The sequence below is a fragment of the Pararge aegeria genome, chromosome 5, assembly GCF_905163445.1.
Source record: "Pararge aegeria chromosome 5, ilParAegt1.1, whole genome shotgun sequence".
Classification (NCBI taxonomy): Eukaryota; Metazoa; Arthropoda; class Insecta; order Lepidoptera; family Nymphalidae; genus Pararge; species Pararge aegeria.
This window is the reverse complement of record NC_053184.1, coordinates 17,985,228-18,002,597: the sequence shown is the minus strand read 5'-3', so window position 1 is coordinate 18,002,597 and position 17,370 is coordinate 17,985,228. Positions and strand designations below refer to the sequence as shown.

General features: G+C 34.8%; 1 protein-coding gene across 1 annotated transcript in view; it reads right to left on the bottom strand.

Annotated features, from left to right (window-relative positions):
• Positions 1-17,370, bottom strand: part of LOC120623981 (mucin-5AC-like) — an 87,469-nt gene that overhangs the window by 15,595 nt on the left and 54,504 nt on the right. The gene's annotated exons all lie outside the window — the stretch shown is intronic.

Genomic DNA, 17,370 nt, shown 5'->3' with positions numbered 1-17,370 from the left:
ATTTGCAACAATGCACGGTTACGAAATCTCTATGTAAATCTCGAAAGCCACGACAAATAACAATGCGAGTGCATTATGGTTAACTTTAAACAATGCTCGGAACAAAACTGTAATAACGAAGGAATCTTTTCATTAATAAACATACTGAATATCTCGTAGAGTTGTTGTTAATGGATCTGATCTGTTGCGAGTGCTGTGGTCTAAAGTTGCCCTGGGTTCGATCCCGGCAAAGGTTATTTGGGAATTGATAATTTATTTCCGAATTTTCTCAGGTTTGGTTTGGTGGGAGGCTTCGGACCAACTTTATCGAAAAAAGCATTCCGTAGAGATCATCCTGGTGCGGAAAACTACTTAATGCAATTAACTGACGGGGAAAATTAAGTTCAATTGATTGCTTACCGAAACGCAAACATCTTAAAAAATTTAAACTATTTGTTTATTTTTTAAGAATGCGTTATTATTTAATAAACGGTCTTTCAAAATTACTTTTACATGCTAACATTGTTTTCTATAAAACCATTCGATTATAATTATAAATTGAACTTGAACTTCACAATCTTGTTCCTCCTTTCTACCACAGAACTGCGAGACACCGTTAGCGGTGGCATCCTTATGTGTATTCCATCATCACGCACGAAAAGTTTTGTATCCACGTTTCTGATACGTGCCGCTAAGATGTGGAACGCCCTCCCGGCAACAGTGTTTCCTGACACGTATAATTTGAGTACCTTCAAGGCTAGAGTGAATAGGCTTTTTCTAGGCAAGCGTGCTCCAACCTAGACCTCATCATTGCTTTCTAACGGGCATGATTGTCGCCAAGCGCTGGACTATCGATAATATTAAAAAAATATATATAAATAGAATAAAATAATGATGAATTAAAAAATATTTCATAATAATTTACTCGAGGACTAAAATTTAATTTCTGTGCAAGGCAATCTGCATCAATGAAAAATAGGTTTCGCTATTACTATGTTCGCGTTGTTAAAAATAAAATATGTTTTTATTTATAGAACAGGCCTCCAAGAGTAGCTAGACACATATTATAGAGTAGGTATATGTCAGTCAGCGTAATCTTAAGAACACTTGCTGCTTACTTGGCGTTTACAAAACAGGTTGGATTTCGATTCGTGTGTACCAATTTCACACATGAAGGCTTATAAAGAAACCATTGTAGCGAATCAATGTAGTTTCAACAGTGTGATACACTGGAGGCCACGAAACATGTATACCGATTTCTTATCTTATATAGTAAAAGAAAAATAAACGTACTTAAAAAAGGGGTGATAGCCTAGTGGGTATCTGGGGCATCTAGGATATATGGGGCATCTTATTCCCTTTCGGAAGGACCGAGTTCGTTCCCCGGCGTGCAAATCTAACTTTGCGGAGTTATGAGCGTTTTTGATTTAAGCAATTAAATTTCATTTTCTTTGACGGTGAAGGAAAACATAGTAAGGTTATAATGACACAATTATATAAATCGTAAGATTTTAACGTCATAATTATTAGGACTAGGATATTACATGCTTGTCTCGAAAAACTAAGTATATTTGTTACTATAAGTTAGCTATTTAAACGAGCGTTAATGATGAGTGAGTTAATTAAAGCGGCGTTTGTTTAATTTCAGCTGTTAAAATATCACTTGCTTTAACGATTAAGACATCGTGATGAAACCTGCGTGCCCTGAGAGTTCTCCGAAATGTTCTCAGTACCTGGGTGGCAGCTTAATTCATTTCATCCTGAAAGGAGACCCGTGCCCTGTAGTGGGCCCCTTATGGGTTGATGAAGACCGTAGTCCACCACGCTGGCCAAGTTCGGAATGGTAGAAAATCAAGAGAACTCTCAGACATGCAGGGTTCCTCACGTCCTTATCGTTAAAGCAAGTTGTGTTTTAATAGCTAAAATTAAAAACGCGCTTTTAGTTAACTCATCTTTAACGCTCGTTTAATAGCCAATTTATAGTAACAAATACACTTTGTTAGTCGAGACAAGCATGTAATATCCTAGTCTTAATTGTGACATTAAAACTTGTATGTCATTGACTTCGAAGAACGTTCTTAATTGATTTGTAGCCTAGTTGATACCTAGCATATCCATTTAGCCGATTGTGGTGTGGCTGGCTTTGGAGATCTTATTTTAACCTTTAATTCTCTCTGACCTCCCTACATCAATGTGCCAACAGTCCCTCTAATTACTATAACGTCTAATTCAGGGCTTTCCAACCTGGTTGCCGCGGCACCGGAGAAAGTACGTCGCTACGTACGTAGTGACGTGACGCGACGGGGACTTCGCAAATCAAGATAAAAAAATTGATAGTTTTTGTACGGCGGAGTCACGGCTTGGCTCCACACTTTCAAAAATTGTGTGGAGATCACCAAGCTCAGGCATCCCGATGTTGGTGCAATTTATTATCTATTATGGTTTTATTAGTTTTATAATGAGAATGTCTTACTTTTTGCGCAATTGGGTACCCCTGGCACCAATCCATAAAAATATTATAAATGCAAAAGAGTGTCTCATTTTTAGGTTTGTTTGTTTATTCATATGCTTGTTACATATATTCGGCTTAACCACAGCACCGATTTAGACGAAATTTGGCACAGAGTTTGTAAAAAGGCAGGTGCAATCTCAGGCATCATAATAACAATCTTAATTAATTAGTATCTCACTCGATCTGTAATCACAGTAATTATCTTATTTCTATATTTATTTCTTTTATTTATAGATTTTTACCTATATATTAATACGTAAAGCAAGAACGAAATATGAAATTTCCTACACTCATAGTTTATACAGAGAAGAAGTACAGCATGCTAATAAGTTTTTATTAAGCGTACAGCATACATTAAATAAATAAATGAAAATTACACACACTACCACGTTTTTGACATACACATGCATATATACTCTTTTTTAATTATTCTTTGTATTATTATTTGTTTGTAAGCTGCCTTGGTGCAATCTGTGATTAAAAAAGTCTCATCGTTCACAATTGTACCTTAATAATGTTCAAATTTAATTCAAATATGGTCGAATTTCTCCAGTGGGCGACCACTATTATATGGACATTCCCGTTCCCTAAAGTTCGATCCCCGGAATGCACCTAAACTTTCTGGAGTTACGTGCGTTTTTCATTTAAGCAATTAACTAATTAACTCCGGCTAAGTTCTCAAGGGCGTGAGAAGTCTACCAATCCGCACTTGTCTTTCACATTCTTACAGGAGACCCGTCGCTGTAGTGGGCCGTTAATAGATTGTTAATTATGATAATGATTAAGTTTATTAATGCAGCATAAACAGAGAAAGTAACTGACTTTAAAATTTAAATTAATTTCAAAATTATCACAACGAATTTTTCATACTTAGTTCCGTTTTCCATAAGGACAAGAAGTGAATGTGCAAGCATTATTCCTCTCGAAATCAAAGGCCAAAACTATGACAGATTGTTAAGTTAGATTACTTTAAGCGTATAGAGTAAGCCTTAGGATACGTGAGAACGTGTGCACGGCTAGGCAGGATAAAACTTATATTCCCCGATTACATCCTCTGACAAGGGAAACAATTTATGTGTCAACTTGTCGAAACACAACAGGGAATAGATGAAATTCTACCCCGTTTATTATTACACGTATTATTATTTAAATATTATTTTTACGTTTGCGCCAATGCTCAAGATAAAGCTGTGGGAGTAGACACAGTTTTATCCATTCCCCGAGTAGAAAAATGTTTACTACTCTAGCTTGCCGTACTGGTGACGTTTATTCTTCAGAAATGTCATACTTCAAGTTGGGTCTTGTAAGTGGAGGTCCCAGGTTCATTCAATTACAATTTCTATGTTTTCTCTGCTCTAGTCTGTTGGGAGGCTTCGGCCATGATTATTTACCACCCCCTACCGGCAATGACCAGGCTGTATGGTTTCAAGGTAAAAACCTGCCTCACTAATAAATGAATTGAACCTATCATTAGCATTAAATATAAAGAGATTTTAATTTATATAAAACGGTTATATCACGACAATGCAAATCGTGAAAATTATTGCAGTTTGATTAATGAAACGACCGTGAAATTTGAACACGCATAATATTTGTTCTAGTCATTAGATATACGTAACTTAGAAGTGTATTAAGCTAGTTTGCGAAATTAAATACCGACGCCTGCTTGAATTCAAATAAAAATTATTAAAAACGGATAATGAGATATATCCAACAAAAGGATCTTCTTTATTTTTTTAAAGAAGGTTTTTTAACCACTAACAGGGGTTTTACGGGGAACTTTACATGTTCAGTATTACTATCATAAAAGGATTAGTCGAAATCTATAGAAAGGATTATAACAATCAGTTTATTACAGCAGGATTATAACGAGAAGTCGAAATTGACTTATTAAAATTATGTTAATCTTGAAATATAATAGAAATAGAAATTCTAGTTATTTGCTTAAATTCGAAATGTTTAAAATGTAATTCACAATAGTTTTTGTTCGTACCAATATATTCTACTATTTAGGAATGCAGATATACAAATAATCTTCTAATAATGTCGTTTACAAAAATGTTGACTCGGTTAAGATTTGAATGTACATATAATAAACATAATGTTTCATAGAGATAATAAATTGATTAATTTACAAATTTAACAATAAATTCAAATTCAAAATTTAAATTCAAATTCAAAATTGTAATTTATAATTTCTTTAATCCGTATACTCCACACCAAACATATCTCGGCAATGTACCCTCTACGCACGTTTCGCTCCGAAACCGGAGCATCCTCAGGAAATTTTGACTTTACAATGAATAATTGTTAAGTCTTGACTTAACAATTATTTAAAATTAAGCTTAATTTTCATAATATATTACGGATTTCCGCAAAGTAACGCCTGCTTCTATCCTCTTTGATAGAGTAAGTAGGAGTAGTAATATGATCTACGATATTAAACCTCACCTGGTTTTGGTCACCTAAAGCTTACTCTATACGCTCTGAGTAATCCAATCAAGTGTGCGCTGCTCCAAATAATAATATCTTGTATTTTCTTATTTGGAGCAGCGCACACTTAGATGTTTTGACCACTAACGCTGAAGCCTTCCCGCCTACGTTGTCTTTTGCTTATGACTTTCTTGGTTCGTGAGAAAATATACAGAATACTGATGTAAGGGGACTCTACGTGTTCAATATTAATACCATAACAGGATTAGAGTAATTGTGACATTTACTGAGATTATTTCATAATAACTAATTGTCCAAGCGAAAGGCGTCACATACTAAGCAATTATCTCTCTGGATTTATAACGTAGCCTATTATTTTAGATCACAATACATATAGTAAATGGATATATAATAGTCCTTTTCATCAAGCACAGCGAATGGATGGCTATTTAAAGAAAATTTTATCCAAAATTGTACAATGATATTTAAGGTCAAATTAGGTCAAAAAACCACGTTAAGATTTTAATACAATATTAAAATAATAATTCAAATAAAAAACATACACGTTCATACGCACACACGTGTAAATATCATTTCAAGTAATTAAAGTTAGTAATGGGTGCCATTATTTTTAGTTTACATTTATATAAAAACCAAAATGTAAGTTGTAGTTAAAGTATAATTTGTAATTAGACAGCCGATTGGCGCAGTGGGCAGCGACCCTGCTTTCTGAGTCCAAGGGTTTGATTCCCATAACTGGAAAATATTTGTGTGAAGAGCATGAATGTTTTGCAATGTCTGGGTGTTTTTCTGAATATTATAAGTATTAATATATATTATTCATAAAAAAGATATTTCTCATTTATCTTAGTAGCCATAACTCAAGCTATGCTTACTTTGGGTATAGATGGCGATGTGTGTATTGTCGTAGTATATTTATGTTATTATTTAATTGAAAAAAAGAAATACATAAGCCTGCTTGCCGGGAACAATTTCAAAGGTCTCATCATCACATTTTCATATAACCCAGTCTGATATAAGAGACGAAAGTAAAACCTTATAAAACTAATTTTTGTGGATCTGTCATAGGGAGAAAAGGCCTCTTCTCCAGCAGTGGACTGCTTTACGCTATTGATAATGATCGAATATGAAGTTACTACGCATTACCTAACTTTTTCTTTTTTTTTGTTTATAGACGAACGCTTGACTGCAGTTCCTCGTGATGATAAGTGATGACGCAGCCTAATATTACGATTGCCTAGAAGCTGCCTATTCACTCTTGATTTGAAGGTACTCATTCCTATAGACCTTTTAAGGTTGACTTATACGCGAAATAGGTAGAGGGACCGCTAGCAAGTTGATAATTATGACGATAAGTTTTATTTACGTAGTCATATAGCTTGTCAAAAATTTACTCCGCTCATTTACCACCCAAGGGTCATGAAACGTTGACGACCAGTCATCTACCTGTCAATCTGTCATATTAGTGCAAAATTTTCTAGTACATGACATAAAAGTGTTTTAAGCCTTCGGTTTTTTGGAAGACTTTGCTATGTACCGATAAGGCCGCCAGGGTAAATTACCCATCTATGTAACTTACTCTATGTATTCATAATTTAATTCATATTTTTCTCCTGTGTTTTAAATAAAAAGTTTATTAAGTCATACATTCATTTATTCACTCAATCATTCATTCAACTATCTACGAAAAATAATTTAGTCTCACGTGAATACAATCTTCCTATAAATATAATATGCAATGATTTAAAATGATTTATGTCATCAGTAATTATTCAGCAATAACTTGCAATTTTTACAAATTGCAATAAAACAGGTAACGCCTCGGGCTATCGCGTTTGCTTCTGACCGCAAACCTTTGAAGAATTTGGGTATTTTAAAACTCTTGCCCTACAAGGTAAACTGAATGTTATGACATAGGTATCTTGAAATAAATCTTTCCACCGATAAATTGTATATTTGGTAAAGTAATTATGTTGGTTATTCTATAAATATCCGTACAAGTTTCATACATACATCGTAATAATGTTAAGACATAAACATTATCCTTAAGCTCAGGAACCTGACTCTATATAACTTTAAAACGGTAACTTCGTGTCGAAAATTGTTTAAAAAAACTTGGCAAGGTTTGATAAAAGTAATATAAAAAAATAGTTGGAAAATCCAAAAGTGCACGCCTCATAATCACGTGGGAATCGAACTCAGCGTCAGTCGGCCATCAAAATATGTTGGGCATACGATTAACAAGCCCTTAAATCCAATCTCGCTAATAAATTAGCCTCTGCAAAGACTATGTAAAATACTTAAATAGCTGAACATAGCACTTAGTGGTACTATTACAGCACAAGTGCTCGATATTGAAGTCAGTTGGCTGCGGGTAAATCCGCAACAACTTTGCTTGCCTTGTCTACTTGACCAAAGGCCTTTATGAGAAATGTAGGGTGTTCCTTATACTTCCAATGTATTTCGTAGACTTTAGCTTTTCTACAATTGTATGGAGGCTTTATCAGTTCAGGTTAAAGAATCATTTATTTCTCTTAAATAATATTTTTACATATTCACTTACAGAGAAATTTTATTGATTCAGTGTTATTTGATTAGCAATCATATTAAACTTATTATTAGGTACACTGTATATAAATTATTAAAGACCTCAGAATCTTCGATACCCGTAGGTTGCGAAAAACGAAGTCAGCTAACAAACGTGTTACGATGGTTTGAAGTTAATCTTAATTTAGTTATTTAAAAAAAAAGTCTTAATATAGTGGACTTTAGCCCTTAGGGATATTCGTGGAATTTCGGGGTGATCGAGTTCGAGCCCTGGCATGCACTTCTAACCTTTCGTAGTTAGACAGATTATAAGAAATTACTTAACACAGAGAGAGTTCTTCATAATACTGTCAAAGGCTTCATAATGTTACCAAACCATTTGAGAGGAGACTGTAGTGGGCCGGTAATCTTATACTAATATATAAAGTTCAGCTTTATATATTAGTTAGCAGTTGGTTTTTTCGACTACTTGAACGTGATGATCTCAGGAAGTACTGGTCAGATTGAAAAAATTGTTTCGATGTTGGATATTATTATATAGGACATTTATCGAGATGGTCCCGAGGGTCATGACACGTGGATGACAAGACCTGTCAATCTGTCAAATTAGTGCAATATTATCGAGTGCCGCTATGGAGCGATAAAAGCAACATGATGTAGTCTGTGACTGTATGTTATACTTTTTATAGTTTTTAAGTTCACAATTAACTGGACAGAAAAACCAGTTTATTGTAAACGTAAGGTGCTCCGGAACCCCCCCCCCCCCCCCCCTATGTAAATAGTCTGTAAATAATACAATTATCTTAGTGAGTAAGCGATGTAAGTTGGAGTTATCAACAGTATTATTTAATTTTTTAATAATAATTTGAATTGTGGGAATCCCGACTCGATACGTATGTCCAGCAGCATGAGTCCGTCGGTTCATGTCCGTCGTCCGCGAGAGCATGGCCACCCTACTCACATGTCCTTGCTCGCCTTTCACCCGGCGACAAATGCAGCTGTTATTAACCTTTGTTCTTGACAACTAAACAATATTAACTGTTATTTGTCCGTAGTGAATTTGTATTAAACTAATAACGCCCTTAATTTACTATGGAACCACTGGACTTGTGACTGACACTGAACACGTGGACTTCCAGGCAGCAACTAGCAAGGGTATTTATTAAAAAAACCCCATCTGCATCGTAAGTAACTACAGTCATTCAAAAACTAAACCTTCTTTATTCAACTACAAGTTAACCCTTGTCTGCAATCTCACCAGGTGGTAAGTCTAAAAAACTTCTGGAGAACATATATTATTAAAAAATTATCTAACACCTTGCTTGCAGATGATACCTTTGTAATATTAAGTACAACCTCTTAAAAATGCCAATACAATAAACGAAACAAGATGTCATTATCTTTTAGCTCAAAGCCAAAGAACTATGAATCTACTTAAGTTATATTATAAACAAGATGTTAACAACTACAGTTTTTTTTAATTATATACTACGACAACACACACATCGCCATCTAGCCCCAAAGTAAGCGTAGCTCGTTTTATGGGTACTAACATGACTGATGAATATTTTCATGAATAATATACATACATACTTATAATAAACATACAAACACCCAGCCACTGAAAAAAAACATGTTCACCACACAAACATTTTCCAGTTGTGGGAATCGAACCCACGGCCAAAGTTATATCGGGCCGTCCGATATTAAAGGAAATGGCAACAAGCACTAAAGCAAGTAAAACGCCCGTATCAACGCTGGCACATCAGGAGTACATGGTCTCAATAATTTAATTAACTAAAGCTTTCGAAGTACAATGGACAATATATTTATTGATCCATATCGTCGATTTAATAGTCGATACAGTAATGTATTAAATGGACTAGCTACTACACTAATCGATAGGCTTCTAATTACCACGCGTTATACTTATAACTAACATAAATCTATGTAGCCTTTAGATATATCAATTTGTAGTGCCAATGATTGATTCAACAGCGCAAGAGTGATTAATATCTTATTAGTTATTGCCTGCTACTTTGTTTGCGTAGATCTAGGCAAAAAGCAGTGTATCTAATCTAAATTTAGGTAAAGAAACGGGCGACGCATCGACCATTGTCTCATTCAGCCAACCTTTTAACGCAATCCTAAACCTTTTTATTTCTGTTTTATCGAAATAAAAAGTAGCTGGTACTTTATTATTGAAATAATAACGGACGGGCGAATGGAAAGTCTTCATTTTTCGTCATAAAAAGCAGCCAAAGTCTTCAGATTCAATGTGGATTTGCGAAAAGTACCAACAGAGATGATTATTTTTTGCAATTGAACGCAACCCATCGGGCCATCTATGGTACTTTGTCCGTGGCAAAGACGTACTTCTATAAACAGTCAGTTCTTCGTTCCATAATCTGTCCTCTTTTTGAATATTGGATAGAAGTTATTTTGCGGAAATCCATGATATATTATGAAAATTAAGTTTAATTTGCTATGCTCCAAGAAAAGCAGAAGAATCTGTATGGTGTAATTTATAATTTCTTCAATACTTATTCTCCACAACAAACAGATCTTCGGCAATGTACCCTCTACGCACGTTTCGCTCCGAAACCTGAGCATCCTCAGAATATGTTGACATTACAATGAATAATTGTTAAGTTACTTAACACGTAGAGTATAGCAAATTAAGCTTAATTTTCATAATATATCATGTCCCCTTTTTGCTTGTTCATCCTACTGTCTACTTGTCATTATTGCAACCATGTTATGTACTCAATACTTTCCGAGTAAAATAATTGAGGATCTAGACAGTATTCTTATTGTGTTTTCTCCACCACGAGCGATACAATTCTTCATTATTGTATCAAATACGAATTTGGGATTTGTGCGTGATATAATATAAAGAAAAATTTAATACATTACATTTCAGTGAGCTTATAAATTTGTAACACCAATGTTATATTTCGTCCAATACACGATAGAATCACAGTATAAAGAAGAAATACAGTATTTCGAAACCTTCGATTTGGACTTTGTCGCGAAGCTTTTAAGACCGTCTAGACAGCAGCGTCGTGACAGTCTATATGAGCCGTTTCTGCGGTATAACATCTCTGTTATAGTCCCTTAGTCGCATCCTAATTAACGCGATCGCAATCGCTAACCCGTCAACCGTCAGCGTGGTGATTATAGACAAATATCCTGTTTGGAGAGGCCTATAGTGCCGCAGTAAACCATTATAAGCTTTTGTTGCTCTTTTCTTTGCTGGTGACATCGTCCAGACAGCGAGAGTATTTAGGTAAGGCTCTTTCCTCGCCCCGCATCACACCGTACTTACCGCACTACAGTACTGTCTGGGCGGCCTCATCGGACCTCTGTATGACTATCCTATCTTTGCTCTCATTGATATTACCAAGATAGTTGTAATATGGGCGATTATATATTTCAGCGAGACATGTCCACGCAATGGCCCGAGTTGAGTAAGATTGTTTATATTGCTTGTTGTGATGTGGTACAATTTAAGAGCGATAATAACTTGTCTTATTTTTTCTATGTTATGAAGGAACCTATATGCATAATATGTATCTTGAGGAAGCCTGTATGCCTAAGGGTTCACTATTATGGGTTAATAATGCTTATGCTGATGATAAATTATTTTTAATAACACAGTCATCATTTTCAATAAGACATTTTGCACGCCTCATAAGCGAAGCGTTGAGGTGGGTATTACTGTCTGTTTACGCACACCGAGTGACTCTCCAACTTAAAATGACACTTTTTTATTCTTTATTGCATTTATAAGTGTTGTACAAATGTTGAGAAAAACACTATTTTTAACACTCATTATACTTTTAAATCTCTTTTATTGTTTAAACTAGTTAAATTTTTTTTTTTAAAAGTTCTGTCTCGGACGTCCGTGTGTCTGTATGTGCGGATCCCGTATCTTGTGGTCACGATAACGAGCGAAATACTTCACTTATCGAGTTGGTTTTTTTATAGGCTTCAGTATTTCGAGGAATAGAAGCCTATTACTTTTCACGGTATAATTAGATGTTATTTAATTATTATTTACAAATAATCTCAATGTTATTCCAATGAATGAGATTATGAGGCGTGCACTTTTGTTTTTTTTTTTTAATCAAATTAGTGCTATTTTTATTGATTTTGGAAGATCATCAATACTAAAGTAGAATATATTCAAATGTAAAAAAAAATACTGGCCCTTTCATTAAATAATGACTATCTACATTTCATACACCCAGAAATATTGTTTCAGAATCAAAAAAGTGAGGCTACTTATTTGATATTATTTATAACAATACAAATAGAAAAATGTATTTATTATCTTTGCTTAATTTATTCCATTATCTTTTTAATTTAATTCGTTAGTAATGTCTCTACTGCTGGTTTAAGATAGTTTTTCATCAAATAATATGGAAGCAACAGATTCTAAGCAAAATCTCGCTGCAAGTTTATCACTTGCATCTAGTGAAAAGCGAGCGGGGCCGATAGCGTGACAGGGTTTTATATAACTGCGCCTGCGACCATTGATTGATACTATTTTAAGAAGCGAAGCGAAAAAAAGTTGTTCATATTCTCTTTATATACTCGTAGATCTATTTGTATTTACTGGTCAAACGTTTACAAACCTATTGTATCTATGCTTTGTTGTAAACTAATATTCCTATGAAATTAAACTTAAGGCACTTTAAGTTATGAAAAACCTACCCTTTATTTGCACAATAAATCATTGTTATTTTGTTCCAAAAATTATTTCATTGAAATTAAACTACAATGTTACCTACTAGATGGCGCTACAGTCGCTATAGGACATATAAAAAAATATATATATATTTTGCGACATTGGCGATAGCCGTAGATTAATGGTTAAAGCACTCAGGCCGCGACCAGGGAGTCGCAGGTTCAAATCCTGTCGGTTTCGTAAGTATTATATGTACTTAAAAAATATATATACTTTTTAGTTTTAAAACTCGTACCGGAGATTTTTCCCATTTTTATTTCATCTGCCCACTTAGTGCCGTATACAGAGGATGCCTTCGCCACAGTAAATATATAAATAAGCTAATTAGACTTGTAGTAATGAGGATACAAACACTATTTGCCCAGAAGTGTAACTTAAAAAGGTTTCAAATGACTAGATTTATAACCACGTGCAAACCTATTCACCCAAATTCATAATCCTCAAGTATTAAACCGTCGTGCACTAATTTTAAATAATGCCTTAAACAAGTTTGTTTAGCTTTGCTTGGCGTTAGAATGGGTTCAAGTGTCGTATGGCCTGTGAGTAACAGAATTTGGTGTAGGCGGTTCAATACTATTTGACCTTGATCCTATTAGGCGCAAAATAAACCGTGCGGTACTGAACAGGTCATATTTTCATTATTTATCAACGAACCACTTCGCGAAACGCTACACGAACAGTAATAGCCTAGTGGTGGTAAGACTTCGGCGTTCCTTTCGTGGAGACCGAGTGCTTGCACCACTGACTTTTCGGAGGTACGTGCGTTTTTAATTTACGCAATTTAATTATCGCTTGCTTTAAGCAGCGAAGGAAAACATCGTGAGGAAACCTGCATGCCAAAGTTATCCATAATGTTTAAAACGGCGTGTGAAGTGTACAAATCCGTACTTGGCCAGCGTGATGGACTTCTGAGAGGAGACCCGTGCCCTGTAATGGGCTGGTAATCGAATGATGACGATGACGGCCTTAAAATAAGCTAATTATTATTCAATTCAAAAACATACCTATGTGTGGAGATAAAATCTCTGCTCTACTTCGTGACTGCATTTAAACATTTTGAGCATACACTCGAAGCGTTGAGAAATCAATCAAGACTAATAACGATCTAATGTTACCAACACTTACCAATCATCTAATGCCCGAAGATTAAAGTTGCATAACCAAATTATATAAAATATATAAATAACTATGCTGGACGCGCAAGCTCAGCTAACTTACAATGAATCCGCAATTTGAGTTAATAACATCTTTTAGAGTGCCATTTATACACTGATGGTTGATAATGATGCAGCCCGCACTGAACGCATTTGCGCGAGGAAACATTTCTTAATAGTGAACTGTATTAAATACATTTTCTAAGTGAAAATCCATGTGATGTTATTGCGTTTGTTAAAAAACGAGACTTATATAGATAAACTTGGAAACCTAATTTCAATACCTACCTTATCTAAACCAAAATCGTTAAAGATAGAAGCAAAATATCATCATCATATCAACCAATTACAGGGCACGAGTCTCCTCCCACAATGAGAAGGGGTTAAGGCCGTAGTCCATTTGGTGGACTCCACACACCTTTGAGAAAATTACATAGAACTCTCAGGCATGCAGGTTTGACCACGACGCTTTCTTTCAGCGTTGATGTAAGTGATATTTTTTAATTAAGTACTTATGCACATTACTTTGAAAAGTTAGAGGTGCGTCCTGGGATTCGAACTCTGTCCCCCGAAAGTGAACTCGAGCTTCTAATAACTGGACTATCACCGCTTGTCTCTAGATAGACTTAATCTCACCTCTTGGCCAGTTATAATGCGATATGGTAGCGGACTAATATGTAACGGGTATAGCAGTTATACTGAAGCGATACCCATAATGGGTTTCTACGCGACATCGTACCGGAACGCTACGCTACGGTCTACGGCCAGACCAGACCAGAGACAATTCAGAAGTCATAAATTCCTAAAATTTCAGATCACTGACTTACGAGGCCCACAATGTTCTTACCAACTTCAAAGTTTCATCGTCCATTCAATTACGACCTTTTAGATGATTTTCTTTTAACAAGTTTAAAATACACCTGCGTGCTTATTTACAAATGCAAAAAAAAACTGCTTAAGCAGGTTTTTCATAAAGGAACAAATTATTTAGAATATTTTATGTAACTATTTATCAATTTGGATACCTTAACAATGCCTCAACAGTTATTATATAATTTTTGAACCGTAACACAACAAAGGTGTTTAAGATACAACAATAAAACCAATTAGTTACAGTCCCAGTACTGGGACTGCGAAAAAAATGTTTCATAGATATCTCATTTTATTATGCACAGCTTCAAACTGTATAACAAAGGGTTCTTGAACTAGTTTATGCAATTTTGCGTGGATCACAGACTGTAGCAAAATACTTAGATATTTATAGATTCAAAATCGTCAGCCAAACAAGCCTCATGACATGACTTTAATTCACTTGATCTTCATTTTGTCACGCGACGTCCAAATAGGCTTAGAAATAGGCACAGATATGCAATGGTGGGTTTTTTAAGTAAAAACTTCTTTAGGCGCGTTTTTCGGGTGAACAAAAGTCATGGAACTCGCATGATCGTCACCGAATGAAAATATATTCACTCGCAGCTAACTTCCGCGACGACATAAAGTTAGAATCAAACCTATGTCATCTTTATTTGTTCGTATGTTCGCCGACCCGACAAGGTCACGAAAAATATTTAGAACTTATTATTTATTATAACATTAACATCGATATCGAATTAGCATGCCGATGATCGACATATAGATATACCTCGTTTTAATCCTCGATCTAAATTTAAATTGTTCTAATAGTTCGATGATACAATTAACAAGTTACTTCTATCGCCAGTCCCCAAACACGGCCCTGCATGTTTTTTTTATTATACGGTTTTTTTGGGCGATTATTGTAGAAAAATATTCGATAATCAGATAAAATTAATTTATTGCCTCATCTGGTGTACAGTTTAAGAGTAATATTGAACTGTATCCGTAAATACTTGAGTGAATAATTTAACCTACATTTTGTACTTATTCTTGAGATGTCATAATAATTTATGCAATCTCTACATTTCTTAAACTTTTTGCACACTTAATAATGAATTGGACTTTACTCTTTTTATGATGAAACAATTATTATATTATAGAAAAAAGATTTGTCTATCACACTCTACTAGTGGTCCGGATAGCAGATTTATCTTTTATATATTGTATTTTTTTTCCTTTGATTATTACATGCAATAAAGGGACGGGCCAAAATTTAATATATATAAAATTTCTGAAAATAAAAATAGCATTCCGAAAATAGCGCTTCAACTCCAGTGCACTTAAGCTATCGATCGGTCCTGGTTATTATAACAAAAATGTGATAATCATTAAAGTCTGTTAATACATATTGGAGCAGCGCAGTGGGTATATGCGCAAAAACCCACGTCTATGATAGAGAAGGCCTTTTATACTCTGGGTACAAAGAGGAAAAAAAAAAACTTTAGATAATTCAATTTAGAAATTTTTGCCATAGAGCTCGTCCGGGGAGATACTACTGGTGTAAGTCCAGTAATTTTTAAGTACTGTCGTATTTGCTTAATTAACAACATTAACAAAAAAATACGTCGTTAAAGATACGTCAGTAATTAACAAGGTAATTAAATGTCTATTCACATCTTTTAAGATAGTTTAATTGGTCTAATTAATAATGTTTTCTCTAATAGTATCAAACTATGAGACTTACTATAACAAGCGGTGATAGCTTAGTGGATAAGGCTTCGGCTCCAATCGGAGGTACCGAGTTCAAAAATAGATTTGTTGTTCCTGATCATATTTCTGACTAAAGGGTTATCTGCTTTACACGATTCAAATTTTTTTTCTCCTATGAAGAAATGTTACCTCTAACTAAAATTTGAAGTACCTGCGGTTTTTTTAGTTGTTAGTAAGATTTTTGCATAACAAAAAAATTACGTTAATAAACATGATTGTTTATTTAATATATTATTAATTACAAATTTATACTGGTCTAAATAAAAATAAAAAATTGCAAAGAAGCATGCTGAAATGAAATTTTGTCGTGTCACTCTCTTAACAAGTCTAGGCAATACACTTCCGCTATTACGTGTCCTAAACACAATCATGACATGATCGAGTTCTATGACTTTTATACAATGTATATTGTTCTGCAATTGCTTAGCTCGGAGAACAGATTAACATTGCGGTACCAAGGTGCTGGAATGGTGACCTCGCACCGGTAACCTGCTGGATCCAAGCAGCACAAGACCGTGGTATATGGAACTCCCTATAAAAGACCTGTACCCAGCAGTAGACGTCCAATGATTGGCATAATGATGATGATGATAAGGAAGGACACTGTTCTTCTTATTTTACCTAAGGTAATCAATTATACGTATCATATATTACTGAGTGAGAAACTCAGCTTGTTTCTCTATTTGATGTGTTCATAGCACAAGCTGCAAATTATTAAATTACTAAAATGTTATAAAGTTACTGCTATGTCTTGTAGTATAAGCATATTAAACTGTCCAGCCATTTATACTATTGTAGTGTTAAAAGTTAATCGCGTAGTTTTTAGGTGCTTTTTTATTAACCGGTGGGGAGAGGGCATTGGTAAGGAGCTCGATCGTGAAAACATCGTGAGGAAACCTGCATGCCTGATAGTTCTACATAATGTTCTCAAAGGTGTGTGGAATCCACCAATCTGCATTAGGCCAGCGTGGTGGACTGCGGCCAGAAACTTTTCTCATTGTGGAAGGAAACCCGTACTCTGTATGGGCCGGTAATGGGTTGCTGTGATGCTGATGTAGAAATGGAAATGGCATGTATTTTCAACTCAGCTGATCTTCCGATCCCTCTCTACAAATGACAGTGTAACTTTAAATTTGTTTTTGCTTTACAATGAATGGCTTTTGAAAAGTATGTACAAGTATATTTATCCGTTGAATATATGAGGATCTTATGTGGCTTTCAAACGTGCATGCGTGTACTGATTTAGAAATGGCTGTTATTTGAAAGTGTGCCCTTGCGAAACGGTAATGTATTTCAAAATGGCTGAACTAGTTTTAATCTAGTAAAATAGTTAGTAAATATACGTC